The 9284-nt window shown below is 38.7% G+C and overlaps 1 pseudogene; it reads left to right on the top strand.

Moving 5' to 3' along the window:
* Positions 1-6290: 6290 nt before the first annotated feature.
* LOC111534021 lies at positions 6291-7121 on the top strand (annotated as a pseudogene).
* The last annotated feature ends 2163 nt before the right edge of the window (positions 7122-9284 follow it).

The following is a 9284-nucleotide window of genomic DNA, read 5'->3' as shown; positions in this document are numbered from 1 at the left end:
TCACACACTGGGGCCTATCATGGGGAGGGGGGAGGGGGGAGGGATTGCATTGGGGAGTTATACCTGATATAAATGATGAATCGATGGGTGCTGACGAGTTGATGGGTGCAGCACACCAACATGGCACATGTATACATATGTAACCTGCACGTTATGCACATGTACCCTAGAACTTAAAGTATAATAATAAAAAAAAAAAAAAAAAAAAAATTTGTATGATGTAAAATTATAAAAAAAAAAAAAAAAGAAATTAATAAATAAAGATAAAATAAAATAGCTAGAGAAGAAGCTTTTGAATGTTCTCACCACAAAAATAACAAATGCATGAGGCAATAAATATACTAAGTACTCTGATTTTTATCATTATTGTTTTCTTGCTAAAAGTTTTCTTATTTTATTTTTGTATTATTATTATACTTTAAGTTCTACGGTACATGTGCACAACATGCAGGTTTGTTATATACGTATACATGCATTAGGAGATATACCTAATGTAAATAATGAGTTAATGGGTGCAGCACACCAACATGGTACATGTATACATACGATTTTTATTATTATACAAGATACATATATAATTGTTTCCCCAAAATATGTACAATTACATGCGTCAATTTTAGAAAATGAATGAAGACTACAATGTAAAACCTATAGCTGTAAAATTCCTAGCACAATACAGAAGGGTGAAGCTTCATGACAATTGGTCTTGACAATAATTTGGGGGATGTAATATCAATGGATCAGACAACAAAAGCAAGGGAATACACATGAGTCAGTGTGTCAAAAATATCCCAAACAGGCAAAGCAGAACATGGAATAGATATTTGCACATTTATGTACATTGTAGTATTACTCACAGACATACTACCTGGAAGCAAATGTGTCTTTAAGGATGAGTAGGTTCAACAAACAGGGCACGTATATTCACTGGGATAGCATTCAGCCTTAAAAATAAGGAAATCTTGAAAACTACTACATTAAGGACAAATCTTGAAAACATTTTGTTAAGTAAAATAAGACACTCAACAATGAAGACTGCATAATTACACTTACATAAAATATTTAGTCATACTCATAGAAACCAAGTGTTGTAGTCTCAGCAGTGCACCAAGATGTAATAGTCTCTCATCTGAGATAATACACAGTTATTTGTTCTACCTCTAAGGAGACTAAGGAGCATGAACACAAAGGTGAGGTTAGAGTGAAAGTTTAATAAGCAAGAAAAGAAAGCTCTTTGCCAGCAGAGATAGGTGTCTGAACCAGGTGCCCTCTATGAGGCTGGGATCCAGCGTTTTTATGGACTGGCGGGGGGAAGGGAATGTGCCTAGTTCACAGGCTGTCTTGAGAAACGAGTGGCTCAACTGGCCCAGAACCTTGGCCCGGGACCAATCAGGAGCTGAAGGGATGATTCATAGTTGCTGCTTAGCTTGGCAAAGGACTTATCAGAATCTAGGGTGAAAGCTTGGCCCAGGAGCAATCAGGGCTGAAGTAATTATTCATAGAGGTCAGACTTACAGTACAAATAAAGGACAGTGTCGACTGGAACTCACCATAGCCCACTGTGCCCGTGCCCACAAGAGGAGAAGAAACTTTTTCCTGGCAGCCTATTGATTGTACAAAGGACAAAGGTCTTTTCTTTCCTTTCTTTTTCTTTTTTTTTTCTTTTGTAGTTTTGCTCTTGTTGCCCAGGCTAGAGTGCAATGGTGTGATCTCGGCTCACTGCAACATTCGCCTCCTGGGTTCAAGCGATCCTTCTGCCTCAGCCTCCCAAGTAGCTAGGATTACAGGCATGAGGCACCATGCCCAACTAATTTTGTATTTGTTTTAGCAGAGACAGGGTTTCTCCATGTTGGTCATACTAGTCTCGAATTCCCGACCTCAGGTGATCCATCCACCTCTGCCTCCCAAAATTGCTGGGATGACAGGCATGAGCTGCCGTGCCTGACCAAGCAAAGACATTTCTATGCCAGGTCTGTCTTGTTCCTTTATCTGAGTGAGCTGGAGATCTGTGCAAGTTTGTATCCAAATGGGCCAGGGGTTCTTCTATCTGTGCAGCCGTGGGCATGTCTCCCAGCACAACATCATGTGCTACTTCCCTTGTTAGTGCCTGCAGCTTGATTTTTTTCCAGGCTTCTTTTTACATTATGCAGGGATGAGGCACTGTCTCAAGGACCAGGGACTCTCCACAGACCGTTCTCTTGCTATCTACCTAAGGCAAGCTAACTAACTTCTTTCACAAGTAATGAGTATTCACTTTTACTTTTGCAGGAAAAAATTATCTAAAACCAATTGCAAGACAGTAGAACTATACTTACCATTTATAAAACATATACTTAAAATGTTAGACATGACAATGACATGTTTTTTACTACAATTAGAAATTTAAAACTACCTAAAAAACAAAGTTACAAAATTTTTCAAACATCACCTTCAAATATCAAAAAGTTCTTCTTACATAATTATATAGATTTAAACTTTAAGTAGGTTGTGAATTTAAGATTATCACAATCACTAGAAACCAAGAAAATAGGGAAATGTATAGCACTAATGTCCACATCAAAAAGCTAGGAAGAGCCAGGTGTGGTGGCTCATGCCTGTAATTCCAGCACTTTAGGAGGCTGAGACAGGCAGATAACTTGAGGCCAGATGTTCAAGAACAGCCTAGACAGCATGATAAAACCGCATCTCTACAAGAAATACAAAAATTAGCTGGGTGTGGTGAGGCACATCTGTAATTTCAGCTACTCGGGAGGCTGAGACAGCAGAAATCACTTAAAACTGAGAGGTGGAAGTTGCAGTGAGCTGAGATTATGCCACTGTACCTTAGCCTGGGCGACAGAGTAAGACTCTGCCAAAATAAATAAATAAATAAATAGAAAGATCTAAAGTTAACAGCCTAACATCTTGATTAAAAGAACTAGAAAACCAAGAGAAAATGAACCCAAAAGCTAGCAGAAAACAAGAAATAACAAAGATCAGAATTGAGCTAAAGGAGATAGAGACACTGAAAATTCTTCAAAAAAAAAAAAGAACCAATCCAGGAGCTGGTTTTTTGAAAAAATTAATAAAATAGATGGAACACTATCTAGGCAAATAAATAAGAAAAGAGAGAATAATCAAACACAATTGGAAATAATAAGGGAGATATCATCATTGACCCACAGAAATATGAACAACCATCAGAGAATAGTATAAACACCTCTAAGCAAATAAACTAGAAAATCTAGAAGAAATAGACAATTTCCTTGCAAAATAAACCCTCCCCAAGACTGAACCAGAAAGAAACGGAATCACTGAATAGATCAATAATGTGTTCTGAAACTGAGGCAGTAATAAATAGCCCACGAACAAAAAAAGCCCAGAACCAGATGGATTTGCAGCCGAGTTTGACCAGAAGTACAAAGAGGAGATGGTACCCTTTCTCCTAAAACTATCCAAAATTTGAAGACAAAGAAATTCTCTCTAACTCACTATATCAGGCCAGGATCATCCTGATACCAAAATCCAGCATAGAAAAAACAACAACAACAAAACATCATGCCAATATCCTTGATGAAAACTGATGCAAAAATCCTCAATAAAACACTGGCAAACCAAATCCAGCAGCACATTAAAAAGTACATCCACCACAATCAAGTTGATTTTATCCCTAGGATACAAGGTTGGTTCAACATATGCAAATCAATTAATGTGACTCATCACATAAAGAGAAGTAAATACAAAAACCACATGATTATCTCAATAGATGCAGAAAAAGCATTCAATAAAATTCAACATTCCTTCACATTTAAAATTCTCAATAAACTAGGTACTGAAGAAACATACCTAAAAATAATAAGAGCCATATACAACAAACCCATAGCCAATATCATACTGAATGTGAAAAAGCTGGAAGCATTTTCTTTGAAAACTGGCACAAGAAAATGATGCTCTCTCTCACCACTACTATTCAACATAGTATTGGAAGCCTTGGCCAGGAAAATCATGCAAGAGGAAGAAATCAAAAGCATTCAAATAGAAAGAGAGGAAGTCAAGTTATCTTTGTTTGCAGATGACCTGATCCTACATCTAGAAAACCTCATTGTCTCATCCCAAAAGCTTATGAAGCTGTTAAGCAACATCAGCAAAATCTCAGGATATAAAATCAATGTGTAAAAGTAGCTAGCATTCCTATACACAAACAACAGGCAAGCAGGGAGCCAAATCATGAATGAACTTTCATTCATAATTGCTACAAAGAGAACAAAACACCTAGGAATACAGCTAAGAAGGAAAGTGAAGGACTTCTTCAAGGAGAACTACAAACAACTGCTCAGAGAAATCAGAGTGGACACAAAACCAATGGAGAAACATTCCATGCTCATGGACAGGAAGAATCAGTATCATGAAAATGACTATATTGCCTAAACTAATTTATAGATTCAGTGCTATTTCCATTAAACTACTATTGACAAGTCACAGAATTAGAAAAAAAAGAAAACTTTTAAAGATCATATGGAACCCAAAAAGAGCCCAAATAGCCAAGCCAACCCTAAGCAAAAAAAAAAAAAAAAGCTGGAAACATCACTCTACTTAACTTCAAACTATACTAGAAGGGTACAGTAACCAAAACAGCATGGTACTGTTATAGAAACAGATATATAGACAAATGAAACAAAATAGCCTAGAAATAAAGCCACAAACCTACAGCAATCTGATCTTTGACAAACTCAACAAAAACAAGGAATTAGGGAAAGGGCTCCCTATTCAATAAATGGTGCTAGGAGAACCAGCTAGCCATATGCAGAGAATTAAAATTGGAACCCTTCCTAACACTATATACAAAAATTAATTCAAGATGGATTAAAGACTTAAATGTAAAACCCAAAACTATAACAACACAGAAGAAAAAATCTAGACACTACCATTCAGGATATAGGCATGGGCAAAGATTTTATGACAAAAAGGCCAAAGCAATAGCAACAAAAGCAAAAATTGACAAATTGGGTCTAATTAAACTAGAGAGCTTCTGAAGAGCCAAAGAAACTATCGTCAAGTTAACAACCTAGAGAATGGGAGAAAAATTTTGCAACCTATTCATCTGACAAATATCTAATATTTAGAATCTGCGAAGGACTTAAATAAAATTTACAAGAGAAAAACAAGCAACCCCATTAGAAAGTGGTCAAAGGACATGAACAGACATATCTCAAAAGAAGACATACATGTGCGCAACAAACATGAAAGGCTCAACATCACTGATAATTATCAAAACCACAATGAGATACCATCTCACACCAATTACAATGGCTATTAATAAAAAGTCAAAAATAGCAGATGCTGGTGAGGTTGTGGAGAAAAGGGAACACTTCTACACTGTTGGTGGGAGTGTAAATTATTTCAAGCATTGTGGAAGAGAGTGTGGAGATTCTTCAAAGACCTAGAAGCAAAAATACCATTTGACCCAGCAATACTATTACTAGTTATACACCCAAATGAATATAAATCATTCTATTTTAAAAATACATGCACACACATCTTCACTGCAGCTCTATTTACAATAGCAATGTCAGGTAATCAATCTACATACCCATCAATGATAGATTGGAAAAAGAAAATGTGCTATATATTCAGCATGGAACACTCTGAACACGTAACACATAATGAGATGATGTCCCTTACAGGGAAATGGTTGGAATTTGAAGCCATTACTCTCAGCAAAGTAATGCAGGAACAGAAAATCAAACACCACTTATTATTATTCTCACTTATTAGTGGAAGCAGATCAATGAGAACCCATGGAAACATCAGGAAGAACAACACACACTGGGCACCTGTTTCATGACATAGGGGAGGGGAGGGTGAGCAACAGGAAGAATAGCTGTGGATGCTGGGCTTAGTACCTAGGTGATGAGATGATCTGTGCAGTAAACCACAATGGCACATGTTTATCTGTGTAAGAATCCTGCATAACCTGCACATGGACTCCCAAAACTTCAAAAAAAAAAGTTGAAAAAACAAATGCCTATCTGGTGGATTCTCTATGTTAGACCCAAACTGAGGAACCTGAAGCTGCCACTGGGGGAATCTGGGTTGGGGGCACCATGGGGAGCTGCTGCTAAGGCCATCCACTCTCCCTACAGGCCGCCTCCTTTCCTGGCCATGATGGAAATGAGAGAGGGACTATGAAGAGCTGTGGAAGTCAGACTCTTGGGAACTGCAGTAGGCCCCAGCCCATGCCCCCCAACCCAGCCAAACCAGTGTGCCCGCCAGTCTTCCCACCCAGCCAGCCCAGCCCTCAGGATTGTTAGATGGAACACGGCTCCATCATCATCTAGGCATGTAGGGAAGATGCCCTGGTCCTTACCAAGCAAGGCCTGGTTTCCAAAGTCCTCTCTTAAGAGCCCTCATGTTTGTCACATCCTACAAGGCCCCTTTCTGCTGTTCTTGCACCCAGCATGTTGGCCAGTCAAGTTCCCCCACTGAGCTCTCCAAACATAACGAAGAAGCCAATACCGTGGCTACGTCAGATCATCTCCAGGGTCTCCAGTATCAGTTTTATCAGATCCTAGCAACCTGCCTGCTCCCAGAGGTGACAGAGAAAGATCAAAGAAAGATCTGTATGGTCACTGACCTGGATGAAACCCTTGTGCATAGCTCCTTTAAGCCAATCAGCAATGCTGATTCCCTAGTGCCTGTAGAGATTGAGGGGACCACTCACCAGATCCACGTGCTCAAGAGGCCTTATGTGGATGAATTCCTGAGATGAATGGAGGAACTCTTTAAATGTGTTCTCTTCATTCCAGCCTGGACAAGTATGCAGATCCTGTGACAGATCTGCTGGACCGGTGTGGGTTGTTCTGTGCCTGCTTATTCCATGAGTTGTGTTTGTTACACCAGGGCTGCTATGTCAAGGACCTCAGCCATCTGGGGAGGGACCTGAGGAAAACTTCATCCTGGACAACTCGCCTGCTTCTTACATCTTCCACCCAGATAATGCAGTGCCTGTGCAGTCCTGGTTTGATAACATGACAGATAGCAGCTGCTGAACCTGATAGCAATCTTCAAGATGAGTGGAGCATAGGGCATCTACATTAGCCTTGCACAGCAGTAGGCCCTTAGCCTTCCCTGCTTCCCAGTAATGGCCATTGCAATAGGAGACTTTCCCAAACTGTGCCTTTATGATCAGCCTGACAGGTGGAAGCTGGAGCACCTAGCCACGTGAGCCCGGAAGAAGTGAGAAGTGATTGAAAAGAGCTTTAGGACAGCTTAGATGCTGAGTGGGTGAATGCCAGACCAAGGATGCCCAGAGCTACCTGCCATCAAGTTGTTGGGTTCTCAAGATGTGTATGTGAGAGAAAGACAGCATGTGTGTTTTGCCATGAACTGTGGCCCCAGTATATAGTGTTTCAGTGGGGGAGAAATTGAAAGACAAAGACTCTTCCCAAGTTAGCTTATCTCCTGTCTTGTCACCCTATGACCACTGAGCTCCGTAGGGATGAAGACTATTGAAGGCTCCATTGCAAACCTGGTCTTTCCTTGGTGTTGCAAGGCCTATGCCAAGGAGAAAGGAAGGTTATGTCTTTGGGTGTTCCAGGCACACACCTTTCTGAAATATTTCTCCAGCCAGTTATTGCAGACAAAAGCTGACATTTCAGGGAAGATGGAGACTTATGTCCAGACCAGTACCCAAGTTATCAGGTCTTGTGGCCCAAAGGCTATCCTTACTTACCTCCAGCCAAGTGCCTGGGATGGATCCTTTCTGCATCTCCCCAAGGCTCAGGTTGTCTCCCCGCCCTGCAAGAGAACAGATAAATGATTTCTTTTCTTTTGACTCTGTTTTAAAATTATCTTTCAACTACAAAAAAAGACTATCCAAAACTGAAAAAAAAAAAAAAAGGAAAAAAAGATGTCATACTTACATAGGTGAAAAACACACAGATATGTCTATAAGCAACAGACATGGCTAATTCACATGTAAATTAAACATCATATTGTCGTCAAGTGTACCGAGTTAAAAATTATCATTCAACTCATAATATCAAGCTTTAAAAGCAAAAATACAATTAACTGACCTGAGAAAATACACCTCCCCAGAAAAGAAACAAAATAACACAGAATTGAAAATAAGGAGAGACTTTAATTCATAAAATCCTGAATACAACATAGATATACAATGAAAAATAATTTTTTAGATATCTACAGCTTTCAACTGTGTGCACTCATGAAAAGCAGACATTTCAAGTCATTGGCGTTTAATAAATGGCAGTAAAATTACACAGAAAATACATTACAATCATTAACGATAGGCTCTAAAGAGAAGATTTTAATAAATAAGCACTAAAAAGACAGGTGAGTTTTATTATGTTCTCAATATGTTGCTGCTATTCTTACCACAAAATGCAATAAAACTATATGACAATAATATAGCTTTCAGGAGCTAAAAACGTTTTATATTTTCAGTTAAAAGAACAACATAAATTTTGCAAAATATAATGAGCATTACTGAAGTATAAAGTAAATATTTGCAATTAAAATATACCATCATTAAGATACAGACTAAAAAAAGAATATAACTTTTAATGATTCCCTTCTGCCTACAGTGGGTTTAAAACTACAACCAAAAATTTTAATAAATATGTAGCACCTAAAAGAAATTTTATTTACAGTTTACAAAATGTGTAAATTTGAGCAATTTATTTTACAACTTTTGAATCTAAAAATCACAAGCTTGACATTCATTTCAGAAAGTGAAACACAAATTAGAGTAACATAAGCAAGAGGACAGAATGGGAGGTCCTGCATGCACATCCCACACAACATAATGCGGCAGCCACAGCAAACATAAGTGCATTTATGAAAGTGTTGGGATCCAGTTCACAGTTTGTGACACACAGCTGGAGGCAAAGACCAAGGAAGATATCTTCAGAGGGTAAGCACTCGACCAAGTGTCAGACTTGCCTATTATGGTCCCATCTTCAAAACAGAATACTGCCACATCTTACTTTAGACTTGGCTATAACTCATTTGGGCTTGGTCCTGACACTGCAACAATCTGCCAAAAACGCAAGAGAATTCATACTCACCTGAGAGTTGAGTGACAGGCTTGCCAAACCTGGTTCTGTCTGTAGCCCCTGAATCAGGCAAAACACACCTTCTTTAGTTCTCCAGCCATGGTCTGCAAGAAATCTTCACATTGATATGATGAAATGCTAACTAACAATATGAAAAATAATAAAGTATACATGTCACTAAAAGTGGTAAATACATACTGAAATTCAGAATACTCTAAATTGTTATCATCT

The sequence above is a fragment of the Piliocolobus tephrosceles genome, unplaced genomic scaffold (assembly GCF_002776525.5).
Source record: "Piliocolobus tephrosceles isolate RC106 unplaced genomic scaffold, ASM277652v3 unscaffolded_6468, whole genome shotgun sequence".
Taxonomy (NCBI): Eukaryota; Metazoa; Chordata; class Mammalia; order Primates; family Cercopithecidae; genus Piliocolobus; species Piliocolobus tephrosceles.
Note: the sequence above shows the minus strand (reverse complement) of the source record. Positions and strands in the feature narration are given on the sequence as shown.